Source organism: Sebastes fasciatus, chromosome 12, assembly GCF_043250625.1.
Source record: "Sebastes fasciatus isolate fSebFas1 chromosome 12, fSebFas1.pri, whole genome shotgun sequence".
NCBI classification, from domain to species: Eukaryota; Metazoa; Chordata; class Actinopteri; order Perciformes; family Sebastidae; genus Sebastes; species Sebastes fasciatus.
In genome coordinates, this window is record NC_133806.1 from 22262950 (window position 1) to 22286417 (window position 23468).

At 41.0% G+C, this 23468-nt stretch overlaps 1 protein-coding gene and 1 long non-coding RNA gene across 2 annotated transcripts in view; both read left to right on the forward strand.

The window, feature by feature from the left end:
* Positions 1–15662, forward strand: part of LOC141779389 (uncharacterized) — a 45236-nt gene extending 29574 nt beyond the window's left edge. The window contains exons 5-6 of the long non-coding RNA XR_012596277.1: positions 6611–6697; positions 15628–15662. This is a non-coding gene — a long non-coding RNA (uncharacterized LOC141779389). The remainder of the gene's footprint in view (positions 1–6610; positions 6698–15627) is intronic.
* The window catches only part of mal2 (mal, T cell differentiation protein 2), a 321233-nt gene that overhangs the window by 237336 nt on the left and 60429 nt on the right, over positions 1–23468 (forward strand). The window lies entirely within an intron of this gene.

Here is a 23468-nt window from a genome sequence, read left to right on the forward strand (position 1 = left end):
GAGTGAAGTTTCAGTGGTGAGGTCACAGCTCACCACAGGATAACTTAAACACACACACAGGCACAAATGCAAAAAAACAGAAAAGTACACACATCTTTCGGCACTGAGATCAGGATACACCACAACAATAGTGGAGCGGAAGCTGTACGTTTCTAAAAACACACACACATAAACAGTAACAACACACATTAACCCACACTCACGACGAGCCCTCCTGACGTGTTAGTTGGCGGTGAGGTCTGTAGCGTACGAGCAGGGAAAACGTGGGTGTTACGAGGTAAACCAGATGCTACACACATATTTAAACAAAAAGAAAGTTACTTGCTGACTCAAATGTCCATAAATTGGTGGCTGGTTTTGGTCTGTCAACATAATACTACACTTTGATTTATTTTGAGTATCCAGTAAAAATGTATGGAAGGCTACATGTTGTCTCAGCCATAGCGTATGTGTACCGTATATGTATGTCTTTATGTTCCTGAGGCATGAACAATGCACATGAAATTCCCCCTATGGGGACAATAAAGGGTATCTGTATATCAAGCAGAAAACTGGTCTCAGTAAAGTGACTCCAGAGGTGAGCGTGCATGTGTGATGGTGAATAATTCCTGATTTAAATTCAACTGCAAAGATGTTGAGATTAGTTCTTTGTAGTGCTTTGCCATCTTGTTTGCATACTACAGGCAGATAGCAGATCTCTCACTAGAATAGCCTATTATGCTGAGGTCCATGGTGACTTCTGTGTACATGTGTGTGTATAGTTTAGCTGCGTGGGAGTCCCACTCATTTCCATAACAGATCCCATAAATGAATGAATGGAAAAGGGAACTGATAACTGGTGTTGTTGTGTTGATGGTGACCTGAGACAGGGAAAGGTGAAAAACACAGCTGCGAGCAACAAAGTATTTTACCCATGCATGCAAATAAAGCTTATTTGTCGGTAAACTTTAGAGAGCGAAAGAGATAGAAGAGAATCCAAACAACCTCTTTATAGGCCCACAAAGAACCTGGAATTAACATAATATCGGCACTTCATGAGGGAGATTGTATTATGGTAGCAACTCAAAAGTAAAAGTTGTAACCCACCATGTATCTCCAAAAGCCAATGAAGACCATGATTTTCATCAAGGTCCTCATTGAACTGTAAATATCTGGCATGCCTGTGGTAGCAGTTTTTACAGGCCAGTTAATGGTTACTGTTACTATACCTCTGATCATTTTTCAAGATTTCTTCTTTCATTTCGCATTTGTGCACCGTTCAAAATGCTTCAGGAAGCTTTTTTTTAAGCTGATAGAAGCTTCAATTCAGTTAACTCAGGTTAGGCCCTAATTATTTATTCAGAGCCATGAGGCTCCTTTTCTTCTGATGGCACTTTCTGCCTGTTTCCGTGACAAGAAGCCAAATAAATGTATTGATTATTTATTGCTTTTTTCTATTATTATTATTATTATTATTATCAATAATAATAATAATAATAATAATAATAATAATAATAATAATTAATTATTATTCTTTCTTCGGCCATATAAAAAATTCAAAAATGAAGCCAAATAAAATGTATAAAAACGGAATAACAACTACAACCTATTCTCTATATCCACGGATTGCTCAGTACATCCTGGTCGCACCCCTTACAATACTATCCAAGTGTGCTAAGGATAATCTACACATTATTATTTATTACACTCACGATATTCTACTCATTAGGTTTCTGCCCAAACAGCACAGATCTTCGACGACTATGATACTAGGATGGAGTGAATGTCATGTTATTCCATTGTGTATGCCCTCTGATCAGCACTGTTACGCATACATGATACATGCCCAGTTAGCAGCACAGTCTCTGATTTGTCGATAGATTTGACCCAATGCATCATGGGATACATCTTGAGAGGCCCGACGTGAATGGGTTTTAGAGGGGGTAGTAGGTACAAATGGAGATGTGGTGTGGGAAACTCAGAGAGGGGTGGTAGCTTTCTTGATAAACACAGGATTGTTTAATAGAATATAGTTTCTTTTTTCTTTTTTTTATTCTATTTATGTTTTACAGACTAAGGTAAACTAGATCCTATTGTACATACTCCGCTACGGTAGGTGGCGGTATGCACCTTAAAGCTGGTATTGCAATCCGCCAAAAAATGCGAAGAAGAAGATGAAGAAAAAGAAGGGATACATCTTGGCCTCATAGGCTACAGCTAACATCTAACAACAACTCTTTTCAACACGGATAAATGGATAAATGATCACAATTGTTTGATTTATTAGTTTTATAAAGTCTCTAAAAAAACACTGTTGTTCCGTGCTGGATTACAAAGCTTCTGAAAGGGATGCAACGGCACCAGAGACCTCGTTTGGCAAAGCGGAGGCAATTTTAAGTGATTGTCTAGACCGTAGTGTGCCAGAGATATTCTAAAAGTAGTAATTAGAGTATTTTGATGTGGTGGACGACATCCTTGAGGTACCATGTACCATTTGCATTGTCAAATATAATCAAGTGTTTGTCTGTCCACCCTGGAAGTGGAATCATTGCTTTGTTGTTGTGGTAAAGTTTTTTTTGTGTGGAGGCTTTCCATATCCATGGAATGGTGGGTGCCGTCGTTTCGAGCTATATCATTAAAATTGAATTGACTTGTAAAAGTTTTCAGTTGCCACTAGCATAATGTTATTAGCCATTAACCAACTTCCTAAAGGCTTGTTGAGACAGATGTTTGGCTATGCGAGATACTTCTTGATCACTGAATGTGTGATTGGGGCATTATAAATCTACATGGAGTCTATAACCGTCATAAATGGGGTTAATCGTGGTTATGATGCCATCCTTACATTTGTATTTAGACATTGTTAACACATAACACATAAATGGCCCCTCACAGACAAAACTACTGTATTTTGGGTGCCCCCTGTAGCTCAGATGCTGGCCTGTCATCTATCTACTGGTGCTCTCTAATAAATGCATAAAATTCACCAAGAAATTATTAAAAAAGACTATAACTCATTAACCTGTAATTCTACACACACACACACACACACACAAACACACACACACACACATAATAAAAAAACTGCATAATAAAACAATTCTTCATTTATACTAAGTTCACAAGGGAACGTTGTGGTTACCTATCTGAAGGTGGAAGTTGGTTTCGATGGCAACTATGAAACCGTGGTGTTTAGACATGCAACAGACGTCATCCGACTACACTGCATGTGCTTTTTAATTTAAGGTCAGTTTAGTTCCGTTGTAAGTCAGCGGGATAAGGTGACCTTAGTGCAAAAGGTTTTCAGAAAAACCCAGGCCACACCACTTTAATCTGTGTTGTTGTACAGACAGAGAAGAAGCATGTTGCCTTGTTAAGGTTCTTGACCTTCTCGTATTCTCCTCTCCGCCTTCCTGCGGTCCACCTCAGAGTTCTTGTTTCAGGATATTTTATATATCTCACTGCCTGGGCCCCTCAGATGGAAATCACAGTGGACACGTCTTTATTTTACTAACTGATGAAAAAAGCCTCAACAGGATTCTTAAATTATCAATGTGTGGAAAGAAAGATAGCTAGAGAAAATGTGGACGCATGGAGGCAAGAGGCAGATTAGAATGAAGTGGACAAGAAAGGAGAGTGAGAATGATGTAGTGGTGTATCTGATGAAGGCCCAGGAGATACAAGTTGAGAGAGTGTGAAGCGAGCGAAAGGGAAGCAGTAGCAGAGAGAAGCAAAGAGACCAGCATGAAAAACGGATGAGGGTTTAAGCAGACCTTGTGCCCAGCGTTGGAAGTTTTGCCAGTCAAAGCAGTGAGTCACATGTGACCTTGAGAGAAGAAATAACAGCGCAGGGATCCCTGGACTTCCACGGCAGCTGATGTGGTCACCTTGTTTTCTCTGGTGAGGTTTCTGAATAGGATTTAGGGGAAGCTCTTCTGGGCTTATTTGCTGCGTGGTGTTGAGAGTGACGCATGCAACGAGGCTTATTCTCAGGAGATGTTTGCATGCCTATCTGATGGAGAAGTTTCATTTTCAGAGCACTATGAGGATCATATTTATCTATATTTGGTTTTACTAGCAGGCAGGACACAGAGTCTTTGGGGTTGAAAATTTGCATTCCTTTGGACCATTTTTAGTCACGCTAGCAGCTATAGCAATATAAGCCACCACTTTGGTCCAGACTGAAATATCTCTCTATATATATAACAATTATTGGATGGAATGCATCACATTTCCTACAGACTTGTGTCTCTTTTGTAATGCATTCACTTTTTTTTTACTTTTCTTGAACCATCATTACGTCAAAATTTTAATTTGTTTTGGTTTGTGACTCAATACTTGCAAAACTAATGTAAAGGCCATACATTTATTGGCAATATTACCTTAAATTTAATGATAAATTAATCAATGTTAAAGGTCCAGTGTGTAGGATAAGTCTCGGTTTGGTCGCACAGAAATGAGCTGACACTGAATTGTGATGAGGAAACAAATCTTTTCTTCCCCTGTGTTAGTATGTTCTCGCTGCAAACCGACATTCTCCACGCTCCTCAAAGTTATCCATTTTCTCCATCCATTCGCGTCCGCGTAGTTAGAAAATGTTGGATGTGCAAGGACGGGTAAAAACCTGGAAGCCACGAAGGGCCATGTCTGATTGTGTGATGTCACTTTGGCCGTGTGGACACTTGCGACCCTTGTGTATGCGGCTAGCATAAATCAAGCTTTAGGGGGATCTATTGACAGAAATTGAATACAGTAGGTCTATTCATAACTATGTTTTCATTAGTGTATAATCACCTGAAACTAAGCATTTCTGTGTTTTCGTTACCTTAGAATGAGCCCTTCATATCTACACAGTGAGGTCTTCAATCCACCAAGTTTCTACAGTAGCCCAGAACGGACAAATCAAACACTGGCTCTAGAGAGAGCGTTTCAAGTTTTTCCGTTACCTAAAGGCCACCGTAGGTTCTCCGACATGTTTGGAAAGGGAGGAGTGGGCAGAGGGTTAATCAGTTGGTTGCAATCTGCAACCTCACCGCTAGATGCCACAAAATTCAACGCACTGCTTCCTTAAAAGGTAAATAATAAGCATCATTTGATTTGCAAATTACAACTTGAACACACTATATCTTTGTTTTCGTGACCAGGAAGGTCAAGACTATTTATATCATTCAGCAGCACACTTGTATAACTGCTACCAGGAAACCTCCCACACAATAGAGAAAAAAATAAGGAGGCAACTATAACTGTTTACTACTGTTTACTGTTTTTCATGTTAAAAATAGGCCTACTCTTTAGCAGTGGCTTCCCACTAAATGCGGAACGCGTACCGTATATTCAAATGAATGGACTTCAGTTCAGTGTTTCTCCTGTTTCCAGTTGACCTTGACATTCCCTGGCATGCACTGCCTGACTGTAATGTACCAAATAAGATATATTTCACATTCCTGCCACTGGTTGACAAGCTAATAAGGGCTTCTTCTGGCAGTGCAATATATTAAACAATTTGAGTGCCAACAGTGTGTTTCAGAATCACGTCTTATCAGGCAAAAGACAGATACACAGAGAGAAAGAGGTTGAAGTTGATGTTGCTGAAACAACACATGTATTGTTTTGAATGGGAAATGTGATATTGAATCTCCCGGCCATTATAAACTTTGCTGTGAGCTAGACCGTGAACTATGCACCAATAGGAATTTAGATTCAAGTTAAAAGCAGTGATATTTATGAGGTCCATAAAGTCAGGTGCACTGTAGCATTGCAGGTCTCAGAAGATAGACGATTTAAGTGTATTGATTTTTAAGAAAGTGTTTTACAGACAATTCTTTACTAAGAAACTGCCAAATGCATCTCAAATAAACCAAAAGTTGAATTACAAGGACGTACTTTAATTATTTTACCGCCAGCAGGGGAAAAGTGACGGTCAGGGAAAGTCAACGGACCGCCTGCTTCCCTGTTTGTCTAATTTGTTTCATGAAAGGAGCGCTGAATGTGTGTGTTTGTGCCTAATGTGTGTTTACCGTCCAAAACGAGCGCGTGGCAAAGAACTTCTTACTCACCGGCCACAATCTACAGTGGCGCGGACCCAAAGTAAAGATGGCCTTACTGTGCAACTACTGTACTTACAGTTTACACTACAAGGCCTCACCCCTGGCGACCTCACTAACACCTCCATAAAATAACCAGAGTAAAAATAAAACACATACCATGGAGAAAGAGGAAGTAGATTTTGGCTGCAGGCCTCTAATCTGACACATAATTTTGGAATATTTCTGTTTCATTAAGGAATAGTTGATACTCCCCAAAGCCAAACCAGATATTCCCCACAGCAGATATATGACTGCGCATGTCCAGGACTTTTGGAGCCCTTTGTGCTATGATAAACTAAGTAATACAAATAGAGTATAGTATAGTAAGTAATTTTAATACTTTTAAGTAAAATAGTAAGGGACAAGAACATAGAGCTCCTCTCTTAACAAGGTTACAAGCTGCTGAGTGAAAAGCAGTACCATTTTACTTTAAGCCCCTAGTTAGCATTTATGAACAGTATGTAAACATTTAATAAATTACGTATAACACACTATAATGTAGTTGTTACAGTTGTGTTTATTAATGCATTTGTCACTATTACCAGACACCAGAAAAAGAAGATGACGCCACATGGCTGTAAGGAGAGTCACCAGAGTAAAGGAAAGGCCTTCAGTTGTGGATTACAAAGCTGGTAAGAATCACTCATTAACCTTTATTCCTCTTCTTATTTATTCACTGGCGTTGATGCCATAATCGGAATGCAACTTTTTTTTTCCTGTCCGCTGGTTTAAAAACATAGGATGAAAGTGGAAAACTAGCAAACAGAAATAAAAGGGTTTGTGTGATTTCAGAGAAGTTTATATGTGTGTGCCTTCACCAATTAAAGTGACCAAAATGTTATGGAACACAACTGTGCTGAGGTGTAGACCCGATCTGAGCAACCGAGCAACGGACCGCACAAAACGTTCTCATTCATGGCACTTGGATTCCAGTACCCTGCTGGATTGGCATCACTACACCTTTTACCGCGCTTCTCCTCCCACTGGGGCACACAGAAAGCCACCAGGATACCAAACCGGAGCAGTCGAGGAAATAACCTCAGTGCGCTCCAAAGAAAATGCCAGTTTACCGGTGCGACAATGCGTTTTGTGCCCTGTGCCGACACAAAAATAAGCCCTAACAGTCTACAGCCGTGCTAGAGGCTCTGTGAGACTGTACTTAGGCACAGCAGTGCTTTGCACTAAATGCTAACATGCTCACACTTAATTCCATTGCTAAGTGCTGATGGGAATGCCTTTAGTTTTGCCGGTATTCAGTCATACTGAAATTTTGACCTGATTATGGTGCAAGATGAAAAGTCCAAAGGTATTATAATTCATCCTGAGTGGGACATGAATGTGTGTACCAAATTCCATGGCAATCCATCCAATAGTTGAGATATTTCAGCCAGGACCAAAGTGGTAGACCAACCCACCGACTGACAGATCGACATTGCCATTCCTAGAGTCATGCTACTAAAAAGTGCGTTGAACCAAATGAGATGATCATCAAATAAAATGCTCTAAATAAAAGTGGCAGATACATAGCCAGTTAACCTGAGATCTTCCGGTAGCTCTTCCAAGACTCCGGGGCCAAAGCCTTGAGCCAAACCCCAAATGTAACAGGCTTCTAGAAATCACTAGATTTTTTTTGCTTGTTTGCTAGTTTTTTTTGCATCCTCAGTAGTTTTCTGAGAAAACATGACCGGTTAAACAATCACAGTACAACTGCAATTGTTCTGGGCAGGCAGGGAGATCTATCATGCTATGACATATTCAACAAAACGAGTGTGAGAACATCATTAATGTAGTCCAATTATGTATTTCATTAAAACCATAGCCATTTTTGCTGTACTTTCTTTTTCTTGCTATCCTACTATTTTACCTCACGAGGGCAGCTGGATTCTCGCAATATCACGAGATCACGCAAGAATAGCGGCGGGGTTACATATCACACGAAAATCCATCGTCAGACTTCAAGTAATGTGTTTGTGTCGGGCAAGCCAGTGCACGGACCAATCAGGCCAGGAGCTACTGGCAGCTATGGGTGTGGCTTAGGTGTGTGTGAGGCGACAGAGAGCAGACTATTCGTTCTAAACAACAATTGCGGCTCCTGAAGATGGAATAGCATCAGTTATATCAGAACTGGAGAGTATATCTTCATTGAAAGAAGGGCAAAGAACGGCACTGAAGACTTTTCTCGATGGAAAAGATCTTTCACTCTTCTCCCGGCTGGTTTCAACAGGAGTTTGATTGACAGATAGTTCAGCCGATCACCTGCTAAGTATTTTTTTTTTTAAAGTTCCTGCCCTTTTCTGTCCACAGTTTCCAATGACAGCTTCTCAGATGGTTCTGTGACACAAACCGTCTGGCCTGTCAGGTTTCCTACTATCACCCCATTATTTTAAATTTAATGTGAAGTATGCTTATTCGAGAATGACATAATCTCTTGACAGCGGGGTTTCCACTTGAGTCGTACAATTTCGCTTTGTTGTCTTTTTCCATCATTATCTCGGTGAGTATTTTCCACTGGGTTAATCTCCTGCCGTCTCTGGTTACCTTGGAAAAGATGACAAACAGGCCAGCAGCCTCTGAAACAGCAGCATGTTTTCCTGCTCTCTCACCAGGATGCCGCTGGCATGCAGGCCACCAGGCTTTCCCAGCACTGGGCATGTAGCTCTGCTCAAAGGAATGGCCTGCCTTCCTGCCTGTCTGCCTCTCTGCGTGCAAGTGTGTGTCGGGGAGAATGTGGGTGGGCGCGTGTGCTGGGCATGCAGTCAGTGGGTACGGGGTGCTACAGACACATGTTTGTCTCTAATTTCTGTTGTCTTGCGCGCTTCACCTCTTGCAAATAAGCAATTGACATGCCGGTCTGGGTCACTGAATGAGAAAAGCCCATATTTCTGCATTTCTCAACATCCCTTTACAATACCTAAATAAACATTACAGCATAATGACACTACGCCATGCTCAAAACATTCTGCGGCTTAATATTCCTATAATCACTGTGATTATGATTGTGATAGGAAGCAGGCTGGTGGGATGGAGACATTTAAACAGTACCTTTACTTAATATAATCGTTTTTTGGGTTTCATCTGCCAGAAGCCACAAGTAATGCAACCAAAACACAATATGTTTTAAAAAAACATGTTGATTTTTCTTGATTAAAAGCATAAATGTAAGCAATTTCAGCTGGAATACTATTCCAAATGGGTGGGTGTTGTACAGTAAACTGGTAAAATTCCCTTGACAACGCAGTCAGACTTTTCTGAGCTAACAACATGACATTTAATGGAACAATGAGGTGTCACATATTGCAACAGGAGGTCCAACAGAAGCATAACAGTAGGCTACATTACGTGAGTCACACACCTAATAAAAAACCTGTGGAAAATGTAATGACTTTTAGGTAATCCTGTTGATCTCATAGGAGTCAGCTGACTCTAAAGAAAGTCCCATGTTGGTCAAAATGAATGACTGCACTTATCAGCTGTAGACAAGTATACGGATGTTAAACCTTAATGGAAAAAGTCTGCCCTAAGACATACACATCATTTATGAAATCCCCCATGTTAAAGGTTTGCTTTGATGTTTTTCAACCTGGACCATATTATCCCATGTTTTTGTGTTTTAGAGACTAATGGGGGCAAGTGAGCTGCGTCAATGTAATGTTACATTCACAAAAAGATCTTGTTTTTGCCACTGACAGGCTCAGACTGGAAGTCTGACAACATTATGGAAAGGGACCTAGGACCCTATTGAAAAATAAAATGTTTTTCTTTACCTTTCGCTTGAACCAGTCTGTTTGTTATTGTGTTAAAGTCCCGCTCAAGGAGAAGTCACATTGTGAAATCTGAATATCCGTATACTCTGCATATACTCTCTGCCTTGCAAGATTTCAGAATGAGACTTCTCCTTGAGCAAGACTCTTTCCATAATTTCAGACAATTATGATAACAATCAGAGCCTGCTAAAAACAAGTACTTTTAGTGGACGTAAATGACAGTGCCAGCTTGCCCCAATAGCAACATACTGCAAGCACAAAAACGTGGGGAAATAGATTGAAAAATAACAAAGTTACACTTTAAACCTGACATGTCATCAAAATGTGAAGTCTACAGCTTTTAAAGGGACACTGAAGCAAATAAAATGTTTAAAAGCCAGTAAAATAAAAAGTTAAATTGAGGGTAAAAATAGGCAAAAGTCAAAACCAGGGAGGCAGAGGGGATGAGACAAACATATCCAATAGGGGGTCAGGCTATAATCCAAAAGGCAGAAAGGGGTCAGAACAGGCAAAATGCAGGCAGGCAGAGAAAATGGCTGGACCACTAAGGCAGGCTGGGCCTACTGGGCTGATGGGGAAGTGGGAACAGGTGTGCAGGTGGGCGGGGGAGGATAGGTGACCGGGAATGATGGGAACACAGGGGCTACCTCAGGTCAGGTGGGAGCGGAGAAACGTCAGGAGAGTTAATACATGGGGGGGAAAAAGCAGACAAGGAAATCTATGTTATATCGGCTATAATGATATTTTACTCACCAACTTAATTTCTCAAATCTAGGAACACAGCAGCAGCATCATGTCATAGGTTGTCATTTGTCCTATTGATTGGTTGCATATTATCAAGAAGGTGGGTCTTATCTAATATGAGCCTGTCAGAGGCAGACGAGAGGAAGGAAACACGATATCAAGAACGTCGGTGTGCTGGAGATGTACATGTAGTAAGGAAGTTCTAAGGAAGCCCCCAGGAAGAGCGCCGGGCTTTGATGCAAATATAATAGCGTTACTACAATTACCGTGTCCGTCACGTGATGCCATTGGGCTCAAACATATTTTTCTCATAGACTTACATTGGGAAAGAGACGTCTGTAACTCAGCAGATGTTTTTTTTTTTAGGTAAATCCACTTCCAAGTACGAACACTTGAATAGCCCTTATTTAAATAATCAGGTCCTAAAAGTGAATAGCTGAATCCAGAGTTATTTCCCTTCCTCCGTTTATATGAGTGAGTCCCTTACTGGGGGCTGGGAGGCGGAGTTAAAGGAAACCTTACTGCGTCTGCTCTACGAGCCCAATGGATACCGAAGATCGCTGGATGATCCGGTTTCTTTATCACTCGGCAGTCGAGCCATTTTGGCTTCATACGACACTGAGAAACTCTCGTAGGAATGAACCGGAGCCTGCCTCTAACATTGTATCCAGTTCTCTTTATACATCCTTGGTCGAGGGAGACGACTCAGCGGGAGGCGAGTCGAGCTCGCCGTGGTCTCCAGCACTTCCTGTGCCAGGATGATCAATAATAGAGTCCAGTCAGGCAACTATGGCAGTAGGTCAAATTTGAACCAGGAGGTTGCTCTGCAAAATCTAATGAACATTTACAATGGACAATTTGGGGTGATAAATCGACTTTAACAGCAATGGGGGGTTGTTAACAGTGCATTTGATTTTCTGACTGCTTGTGCTGCTTACCTTGCTGGACTCTCTGCGAGCAATGTCGTCACCTTCCTTAAATTTCCTTAAAGCAATTAAGTTGGTGGGTAAAGCATTATTGCAATCGTTAGGAAAATAAGAACCAGGTTGTAAAAAAATATCCTTTTCCTCATTTGCTTATTCTTACCAATATATAAATTTAGGAGACCCAGGTGGCCAGCACAGGACTTCCAGTCAACCACTCTCCCTCATTTACAACCAATTATACTTGTTTACTCTTCTGATGAGACACACATATGCTCAGGCTAATTTTACGATGACCCTTTGCAGTGTGAATGCAGTACACTACTAGATTGTACTGAAATGCACAGCCGGACAGACAGATAGACACTTTCATTCATTTATTTTGACATGTTAAATTGCCAGCCAGCAACGAGTGTGAGCTAAATCCACTGCCGGGTTCATTACCAGTAAAAGGGCGTTGAAAACTATATTTGTCTGAGCTGGGGTCTGACTGACTGGAAATGGCACAGAGGAAACCGTTGAATCCTTCAGGAGAGAGAAATTGATAGGTGCACTGATGGAAAAATGCCACAAAAATGAGAGAGGAAAAAAAAAGAACGAGACGGCAAAGGAATTTGAAGAAAAGAAATACAAGAAATGTTAATCTGATATATAGATCTCAACTCAAAGATGACCAATAAAGGAAAAAGAGATTGGGGAATAAATAAATATCAATGAATGTGTTGCTTTGGGCCTTCACCACACCGTGCCGCCATATTTGTTTAACAGAGGTTGTCAGGAGGAGAATTTAGTTAGGCTGCGCCCCATCCATCCACGGGAGTTTTTTTTTTCAGCAAGGTCTCCCTCTCCGACCACAGCAGTGGTCTGCTGACGGTCACCCTGCGGCCAAACTCTCGGGCGGCTCGACTTTCTTGGAAGCCTCATCATGACCACATGAAGAGGGAGAGGGAATACCATATTGTTCTGTTAAAAGAAGAGGACCTGATGAGTGCAGGGCAGGAACATTTACACTCACACAAATGACAAATGACCTTTTGCGCAGTGGGATGGGACTCATCACCAGAACAGCTGCCTGCCAGGAATAGTATCACCACTGTGTGTGAATGTGTGAAAGAGAGAAAGAGAAAGAGAGGGGATCTATTCGAACTCGTCTCCCGATTGTAATTTTGTCAGTTGTTTGTCTGATTGCTGTTATTTACTTTAATTACTTTGGATGCTGTTGCTAATGGGTTTAATTGACAGCAGATGTGAACTCCACCTGTTTTCAAGTGGATCTCTTGGAAGGAAGAACAAAGCGGCGACTCACACCAAACTTTCATGAATAAGACGCAAAGGAAAACAGTTTGACTGTTTCCACCCTATGACTGTGATTCAATGTCCAGGTCAAGAAGTGAGACCAGTGCACGAATCACTCCACCCCAGCTTTCTTTATAAAGTGCACATTTGACATAAAAAAACATGGTTAAATCCATGATGATGTATGTAATGAAACTGCAGACATCATCATGATAAATACATTTAATGACATTATATTCGACTGCCGTTATTTATATCAAAAAAGCCAGCGGCTTGTGGCGGACAATTGGAGATCTCTGCCTACCGAATGTCTGGGGATTTCTAAATGCAAAGTTGTTGCTACTGTAGAACGGTAGCGAGAACGGCCACTAACAAACCTATGCCCCTTACATGTCCTGGATTCGGACAGGACGATCACAACCACATATTTACATGTGTGGGGTACAGGGGTGCCACGTGGGGATAACATGCTGTTGTTGGTCGACGTCCTAGGATGTGGCTCCGGGGGGAGAGAGCCGGGAGCACATGGGAGAAGTTTGCCTTCAGGGCTTTCTGCCAGAAAGCAACAAACCTAATTGGTTAGGTTTAGGAAAAGATCATGATTTGGGTTAAAATAAATCTTTTCTGGCAGAAAGCCCTGATGGCAAACTTTTCCCATATGCAAGCCGGAGATTCTTGTAGAATAAAACCCATGACCGCATGTCACATTCTGGAGCTGTTTACCAGCGGAAGGAGAGCTTTTTTAAAGTTTTTAACTTTGAACAGCAGCAACAGTGAGTGAACCGTCTGTGTGTGTCTGTTAGCACGTTAGCAGAGCAGCTGTACTTGAATTTCTGCTACGACGGTGTTTACAAAGCACACGACTTCTGCATGTCATCGCCCCAATATGAAGAACTCCCAGTTTTAGCAACTAACCAAGAAGATAGTCTTCAGTCTCTATCAAGACTGACTTGTGAGTCTACGTCTCCTCACCCCCATTGATCTGACTATTGGGCACTAAAAATGAAGGTAAAAACTACGCAAAGACAGCCTCAGATTTCATCAAGATTTTCTCATTTGTCTACAAACAAAAAAATGTCTCTTTATTGTTTTTGTTCATGGTGGAGTCACACATATCATAAGTTCCTCACCTTCCTTTTCATTTGAAATCTTGGAGCAGATTATGAGCGGTGGTGTCAGAATAAGGGAAACTATGCTTCACCCTCTGACACCATTAATGTACAAAATCTTTAATCATTACATTAAGGTGTTTGCTATGTTGTATTTTGAACTGGGACAGGGTGTAATGAGATAGCTGTAATAGTTATGATGTATAATTTAGTCAATGCAACATTCTCCGCTTTGTTTATTTCCAGATGTCCAGACAGGCTACTTTATTTATTTATTTTGGGACACGTGTTTCAGATCATTTGCCACATGTTTATTAGTAGAAATAATCTGAAACGCATGTCTGAACTGAATGCAGGCGGTTTAATCTCACAGCACTGCATCTTGCATTTCAATTTCTCATGAACCTTCATGGGAAATATTCAAACTTCCCGTATGCATTGTGTAAGTCTTTTCCACAGAATACATTTTGACACGTCGCAGTATAAACGTAAGTGTGAGTAATACAATTAATGATGGCTGAATTCCATTTAGCTGCTTCAGTTTCAGGGTCCATGTGCGTGCTGGCTCACTGTTACACTGGCATGGCTTACTGGGACACTGGAATAAAACAAAGCCATTGTTAATGTTTTTAGTAACACACTTTTCCTACTGTGACAAGTCAAAATGTCTGCTGTGAAAAAGGCCTCAAGTTATGGCTACAGTGAAGAAAACATCAGGCACAACTAATACTACAGGGGTGATTGATGAAAAATATCACATGCAAAACACATGAATAATTCATGCAGTAAAACTAAATTGTCTTCGGCTCTCGTTGACTGAAACTAGACTAAACTGACATGATCGAATGTCTAAAATGTGACTACAACTAATAAATAAAACCATTTTTTGTCAAAAGACTGAGGCTTAAACTAAATCAAAAACATGTCCCAAAATGTTCCACCGTCAGAAACATTTCAGTCACAGACACTTGATTTTATCCAGATTTTATGTTTTTAATTAGATCAGATGTGTTCAAACGCTGAGCATGTGTTGGGATTATCCATAATTATTGCAAATTTCCTGCTAGTTTCTCTGTGACCTTGGTTGTGAAAGTAAAAACATGTCTCCATATTCTGAAGACATTGTTTCCATTAAGAACGCAAATTAATATTGCATCTGTTTTCATCTCTCAAGTCATTCCAAATAATTCGAAAATGTTTTGGTTGTGAGAGGCACAAATATCTTTTGAAAATATGTGGAATTTAACTTTCAGGTGTAATTGTAAAATGCATATCAGCTGTGAAAAGGACTTTCTGAGTCCTGATTCCACACCAGTCAGACAGCTGCTCTTTTCTCTCTCAAGGCTAAGATTAATATGAAGGCCTTGAATTACAGACAGCTATTTGGGGTATTTCCCTTAATTTGCCTCTCTGGTTGCAACATCCTTTCTCAACGTACACTAGGCGTACACGTCATTTCATGGAGTCCAGGGACAATTTGAGGTTATTCAATGCATTCCCATTGCGGTAAATCTGTGTAATATTATTATTGTACCATCTATCCTGTCATCTCCCTGAACCGCACACAGAATACGAATGACGCTGGGAAAATACATAGCATTACGTGTAATATGAGCTAGTTATAGAAATTCATTTTGGCATTTGTCATCGATTTACTGTATGAGCGTAAGAGTTTATTGGTGGATGCATGCTGAAACTATTTTGTTTTTTTCTCTTTGTTCCCCAGAAATGATGTCAAAACAGGACAGATGAAGAAACAAGTAAGTGAGCTTCCACCATTATATTGAGAAATCCTGTCATATAACTTGTCTGTGCTATAAACGGTTAAAAATCCGATTTTTTCGTTCCTGTGTAAATGCAGCCTTTAGAGGCCATAATCAGCAACGCTCTGGTGATGCCTCTAAAAACAGCTTAGCGATCCCCGTCTGGTCGGAAACTATTTATTTCCACATTCAAAGGCAATGGGAAACATAAATGAATGTTCCCCAGTGGAATCACCCAGTTGCTCGGTGCTGGGAAGGCAGTGTGGGCCAGCCAGGAGAACACACTGGTCATGAATTGGTGTGTGGGCCAGCCAGTGCCTCTGTGCTGGTAATGCTAAGCAATGGGTGGTAGAGTGGTGGAGAGCACTTATGTGTCAGGGGTGAATAAACAGCGGGGTGAAGTCTGCTGCTGTAATGGTTGGCAGAGTTTCATGCAGTTAGAATCACCTTTATTAGCGGCAATGCATCACACGTAAGCTGGAATTAGAGGCGAATAACCACAGTAAGCAGCTATTAATTCTTTTCTGGTAGCAAAGCTGTTTGGCCTGCACAGAGAATGTCCAACTCTAAAATGATAATATATTGGAAACACTGTCTTTATAGGGACGACAGCCTTTATTCTGTTGACATCTCGTCCTTGCTGTTGTAGCAGTCACGCTAGCTGCATGGCCCTCGGAATATCATGTCTGTCTCTCTTTGGTTCAGAATGAAATATCTCAACAACTACTGGACTATACTTTCTATCACTTTGACACGTCTGTAATGTAACTGACTGACTCAGACACATTTCTGTTTCTGCTCAACTAGTCTTTTACTATTTTTTCTTTTTTATGCCTCCTCCTCGGCAACGGACGTGGACGGGGGCATTATGCTTTCGGGTTGTCCGTCTGTCCATTCGTACGTCCGAACCATTCTCGTGAACGTGATGTATCAGGAATACCTAGTGGGAATTTCATCAAATTTTGCACAAACATCCACCTGGACTTAATGTGGATGAACGTGGGACTTAAGGATGAACTGATTAGATTTTGGTTTGTCAAAGGTCAAGGTCACGGGGTGCCACGGTAGCTCACCTGGTAGAGCTGGCGCCCCATGTACCAAGGCTGAGTCCTTACCGCAGCGGCCCGGGGTTTGAATCCGACCCATGGCCCTTTTGCTGCATGTCATCCCCCCTCTCTGTCCCCTTTTCATAACTATCACTGTCCCTATCTATAAAGGCAAAAAGCCCCAAAAAATTGTCCCAAAAAGAAGGTCCAGGATCAAGGTCACTGTGATTTCACAAGATACGTTTCTGGCCATAAGAATTCATGTGCTAATTATGACAATTTCACAGAAATTTCTTTTAGGATAAAATGATGAAGTGATGACATTTTGGACAGACATGGATGTAAACTGCAACTTGACAAGGCGGTAATATTAGTTTCTCAAGAAAGATACCTGACAGAAAATAATGTGGCAAGACAGACATTTCTAAATAGACAAACATAGCACACAATCATTCAAAGGAAAATAGTAGCATGCTGTTGCTGATGCAGCCTTAAAACAATGCCTCAAATTCCTCAGCCTTAATAATAGGCACTTCAGCGTGGGTCTATAAAGCACAGTGTTGGCACTAGCTGGCATGATACCTCGTATAACGTACAATAACGGTGGTAGAGTTAGCTGATTAAACAAGGGTTTGCTACTGTAAAAGCTGGCAGAGCTGTGTGGCCTAGATCATATAATGGCTGTTGTGTACGGTACTACAAACCAATAAAACTACCCCAACAGGAGACTAACTGAAGTGTTGTATCCTAGGGCAGGATTTTTCAAACTCTTAGTCAATTCAATGGCTGCTGACAATTTCAAAAGTCTTGTGCTGTGTTTTTCTCAGTATGTGTTCTCCAGACCTCTGTGAGTTTGATTAAACTGAGGTTGGGCTTTGTAAGACTTGGAGTCATGGTGGAGAGATGCAACAGATGTTGGAACAGTGTTTTGGCGTAGCTAATAGGGTGGTGACTGCAACATTCAAAGATCTAATCTCAGTACAAGTTTAGAAAATCTGGGTGGGAAAGCTAAATTAACAAGGATCTCGCCTCCCTGAAGAATCAGTGTCAAACTGTTCTCGACCAAGCCTCCTGAGCCTCCAGCAGTAACCGACAGTAGTACATGAAGCATTTCAATGATGAGAAATAATATATTTGGCAAAGGTTAAAATAGAGGGCTGAATGAAATATTGGTCTTAATTCATATTGGCAGTGTCTGGAGAGGCAGTGAATTGCTGAATTTGATCAAAAATGACAAGTGTACAAATGATGAAACGTTTTGATATGCTTTCTTTTCTCACACAATCTGGGCTTAGCAAGGACACGTTGAAAATAAGGGTTTGTTAACATTTTTCGAGGGGATTCTGCTACTTTTCCAACTTGCTTTATACAAACTCACAGATGTAGTTTGTGGGTATTTTACACAATGAGATAAACTAGGTTTAGCCCAATTTCTGGATGTCTATGAGACTGTGTAGCAGATATACATATTCTCCAAACAATGCTGAAGTTTATAATACTTTGTGTCAGTTAGCCAGTAATTACATTCTTTTCTTAATACATAATAATTGCTTTACTATTCGGAGCTAATCATTTCTGACATGTCAACAGGAAGTGGATTGGGTCCACCATAGAGCACTGACAAGCTTATTTTTCACTTATACAATGTTCTGCTCAACACATTACTGATTTTAATAACCAAATCTAAGTGATGCTTATCAAAAATCATGTTTGCATTTTTGATGCAATTAATAGTTAAGTTAAACCATAGACTGTATATAAGAAGTGGACGTAGTCACCGTGACGTCATCCATTGGTTTGTGGACTACGGTTTTGAAGCCTCGAAATTGTCATTTTGGCTGTCGCCATCTTGTTTTTTTGTAACCATAATTTATTAAATAATCATCATGCTGTATTGAAGAAGACTTGAAACTAGCGATTGAGACCATAAACTCATGTTTACAATGTTTACTGAGGTAATAAATCAAGTTGGAAGTAGTGTCATTTTCTCATAGACCTCTACACAATCAGACTTATTTTTGCAACGAGAGGAGTCGCCCCCTGCTGGCTATTAGAAAGAATGCAAGTTTAAGACACTTCAGCCTTGGCTTCACTTTTCAGACCTGGAGGTTGGCCACTGAGTTAAACCAATAAAGTAGAGCTGCCCCATAGAAACACCCAGTGTGCATGACATCCCTATCTGCTATCTTACAGTTTAGTTTGAGTAATATATCAAATCTTTGCTAAATAATTCAGAGTACAAAATGTGTTTGAACAGTGTGTGATCACACCGTAGTCTCATGTATCAACCTGCTTTGGCATAGCTACAATACTTCTCATTTGGACACACCTTCAACTAATCCTCTGACAACTGCCAGGTCAAGCCCCGCCAGCAACCACCTACCCAGCCCCCTTTTCCTAACACAATCCTACTCTTTAATGCCCATAATCTGACTCACTGCAGTTCTTTTCACACTATTACACACTTTCTGTCATGTTTGTCATAATTACTGCTGTGCTTGCGTATGCTTTTAGGGTTTGGGGTTGAAAAACACTCACAATTTCCCCTGGTATCTGTCGTAAACATGGATTTTCCTAATTTTGTTACCGGGCAAGGTGTGTTTATGATGCTAATTCCAGCGAACAAGAGGCTGTTTTCACTCAGTTTTATAAGGACAGGGGATGCTGTCACACATTATCCCTCTACAGCTACCTCCGGCCCAGGGAATCTTGACTCACAGCTACTGCCTGAATCCTGAGGCAGAAATGATGCAGCATTATTATAGAGCAGCTTTTCATCTAAAGGATTAGTGCTCGTCAAATATCGACGCTTGGTCAGTGGCCCTACGCTTCAAACTGTGACGCTCTAGGTACCCCTCTAGCGTCAGTTTTGCACGCGTCGGTTTCCTCTCATTACTGTACATGCAGCGTGTTTTCAAAATAAACTTCCATGTTCACAGAAAATGTACAGTTTCCACTTGTTACATACAAAGAGTCTCTTTTCAAAATAAACTTCCGACGTAGGTTTAATTAGTTTTTAGGTTTACTTGCGCAACAAAACTACTTGGTTAGGTTTAGGCAACAAAAGTACCTGGTTAGGCTTAGGAAAAGAATGAAGTTTGGGTTAAAAAAAGTATGTTTGTTAAGTAAAATAAGAACGTTTGTTACGTAGTCCTACGGTAAATTAAGTCAACATTGAATTGGTTTTCACACGGGATACGAACAGTGGGTCTCCTGGGTGAAAGTCCTTTGTTTGTTTGACCCATCCATCCTCCCCTACCAGCCACCCTATGCAGACTTTCTTTATACTACGCCAGTTGCTCTGACCGTCTAATGACGCAGATGGGTTTACCTTGGAGTTAGTTGAAAGCCCTGTGCGTCTCATACAGACACTAAAGAGGGCCTCAGTGCGTCGCTATCAGAAGCCGAGGGGCACTGACCAAGCGTCGGTATTTGATAAGTTTTGACTGAGAATGGTTGATTAGTTTGGAATTGAGACAGTAGATTTCTCTTTTAAAACAAATATGTAGTAAGGACAGATCTGATTCTATGGTATAATTTTGCTTCATGTGAAAGCCTTATGCATAATCAATATCTGAATACAGGGAATGTAAAGACTTTCCAGCTGCAGACAGCTAGGTTTGAGTCTTGAGATTTTAATCGGACTGTAGCCATAAAAAACTTTGACTTGATTTAGACATGACTGCTGAGACTTTAGTTCCTGAAACACGATCAAATCGGTATGTTTTAAACTCCTAAAACAAGCGACAGAGCAGTGCAATCGACCATAAAGCACATTTGATTCAGACATTTTAATACAGCTATGGGCTCACTCACCGCAGGTGTCTAACTAATCGATGCTGTTGGTAATTGATCACTCCAAGTCGCAACAGTTTCTACTTGTGATCGTTTTATTAAAAGCATCCATTTTTCAAAAGGCCTGGTTGTCAATAGACACAATGTGTTCCTGGTTAACTCACTTTGCAGCAGCCTCAGTATGAAAGTTACCTCTGCTTTGGACATTATTATTCCATTGATAGGGTCACCTCACAGTATGATTTTCCCGTGAACCTCCTCATCAGAGCTTCTGTCTCTGAGCCCCTGAGCTGTCAGCTACACTAAAAATTACAAACAGGACTAGTTGAAAGTCACACCACTACAGCAACTGCAGCCCGTGTAGAGCCAAAGAGAACAGTCTGCTTTCACTGAGGTGGGACAACTCTCACTTCTCTGTAGTCCATGGGGAGGCATTATCATGTGAACTCTCCAATAAGTGTATTTATATCTCGTCAAGCTTTAACAAGACCATTGCTGCTGTGACAAACACACGAGTCACCAGTGAAATATTTAATCGAGGTTATGAAGTGAGAGGGAGTGGATAAGTCTTCCTACTGAAACCAAAATGATCGTAGTGATACAGCTGAGAACAGCCTACAGTATACGTGTTAGGGTGTGGTTCTGTCAGGGTGTGAAAGCACAAAGCGAAGTGGCATGATTCACCAACGTAAACTCACTAATGTGAAAGTGTCCTATCTGTTGTGTCAACGATCCAAACCACGCAGGATATCCTTGGTGTATGACTGAACTGAGACACCACGTATTTATCGTGTGAATCATGGGTTCCTCTGTGGCTGAGCATTTTCACCCTCTGATGTTAACTGGTCCCTGTTCCTGTTGTATTTCCCAGATGTCGTTGTGCTAACAACATCGGGCTGGTCTCAACTTGATTCAGTTCGTTTTAGTTTTCTTCTACTCTTCAGTGCATTTAAGGTGTACCAATCCCATTTAAATAAATAGTTTGACATTTTGGGAAATATACTGGTTGGCTTTCCTTCCAAGTCATATGAGGAGATTGATACCACTGTCCAGTGTACATTAAATATGGAGCTAGAGACGGAGGAGATGGTTAGCCTAGCTAAGCATACAGGCTGGAGAGAAGGGAGAATCAGGTGACCTGGTTCTGTCAAAGTTAAGAAACCCGTCTACCAGCACCTGTAACGCTCACTAATGTACACAATTAATCTAATTTGTTTATTCCGTTCACAAACAGAACTGTAAATGTGAGTTACAAGATGTTAGTTTGGAGGCGGTCACCTGGAAAGCACAATAAATCGGTACTTTGACTTGTGAAATCTAGTCCTACTCCATGTGTAACCTGTAGCCGACAGTAGCCTATATACTGTATACCTGTAATACAAATAAAACAAAAGCACAGCCAAGTAACAGTTCTGCAAATTTAAAATTGTACGGGCTTCCTTGACCTACCACTTTTTTTCCTGAAAGATCATAATGAGTATGAGTAGTATGCAGCAATTTCGACATTGAATAGGATTTAATAAACACAGCTATGCATCTGCAGAGATCAGCTTAAAACAAAGAAAACATACACAGTTCAAATTAATGAAGCAACAGGCTACATTTACACAGTGAGCCCCAGAATATTTTGATGAAAAACCAATTCAGTGCACAAGATTTGACAGTCTGTTATGGAGCAATACCGCCAATATGACCACAAATATATTCACTCTCACAATTTGGCATATAAGACAATTCTTTACCTCACCAACAAGTTATTTAATAGAGTGGGAGGCAACATTTTCCCATTAAATGAAACCTCCTGAGAAAAGAGTTTGAGCGTCGTCAGCACACTCGGCATCTCCTCCAGCAGCTGGGCACCACGAACCGCATCAACGCCTCTGAAGTACAGACTTCTCTCTGAAAACAGGCGAGTAGGGACCTTTGCTAAAATCACTTGCCTGGGTTTTTCAGTGCCCAAATTATCCAGGTGGTGTAGTTTGGAGCTTGAGTTTCATGTTCATCTTGCAGAAGTTTGAGGCTAACATTAGGATGGTGGCAAGGGATAGGGACTGTAGAGTAAGAGTTTTACCTGGTTGTGTATGTTATCACCGAGGTGCTGCTTTGCTGGGGCTCTTACTCTGGTCTACAGCAAGCAGTCAGAACGACTGTGACTGAAGCTGGGCTTGGGAGTTCTGGCTTTGAGCCTGTCGGAAAGGCAGACCAATCTGGTTGTGGTGCCGGCGGTGTAAGATTAAGGGAGGATGACAAACTGATGGTAGCACAGAGAGCGACGACGCTTGTGTGCCAGTTGAGGAGAATAGCTTATTTTTGTTTGACCATTTTCTGATGTCCATTTTTTGTTGGTGGCGACGACTATCAAGTTTGCCAGAAGGCTAAGTTTAGCGATTGGTGAAATGGCGGGCTAGACAGCTTTCTTGCGTTTCTAGGGCTGCCCCCTCTTAGTCGATTAACCGACTTATAGGTTGTTTTGGTCTTAGTTGACTAAGATTTCTTTAGTCAATTGGTCATTTTTTTAATGCTTTTTCATGCTTAATGACTTATTTCCAAGAAACTTATGAGCACATCTCTGGTAAACACAAAATTTAAAAGTGGTGCTTTTGTTTGATTCTTCGTGGAGAATCTCACTTTTACAGATCTGTCGATTAAATCAACTAATTGATTAATGGAAGTTGAAGAATTTCTTTGGTCGAGGACAGACCTATGTGATTCTATAGTAACTCTCCACATATGAACTTAATTCAAATCTTGACTCTACAGACTCAAATATTTTAACATTTGAGGGTGGACCAGTTGCCAGTGGGCAAGGAGTTCAAATGAGCAGGCACAGCCCAGTCTGGCCCACCCCTTACGCTGGGCTTGCCTCTATTAGATCAGTTTGATTACACTTAATACCGTTACGTGTCAGAGAAGGAGCTGGAGCCTTCCCAGAACGTTTTGGGGAAAAGGCAAGAAAACACCCT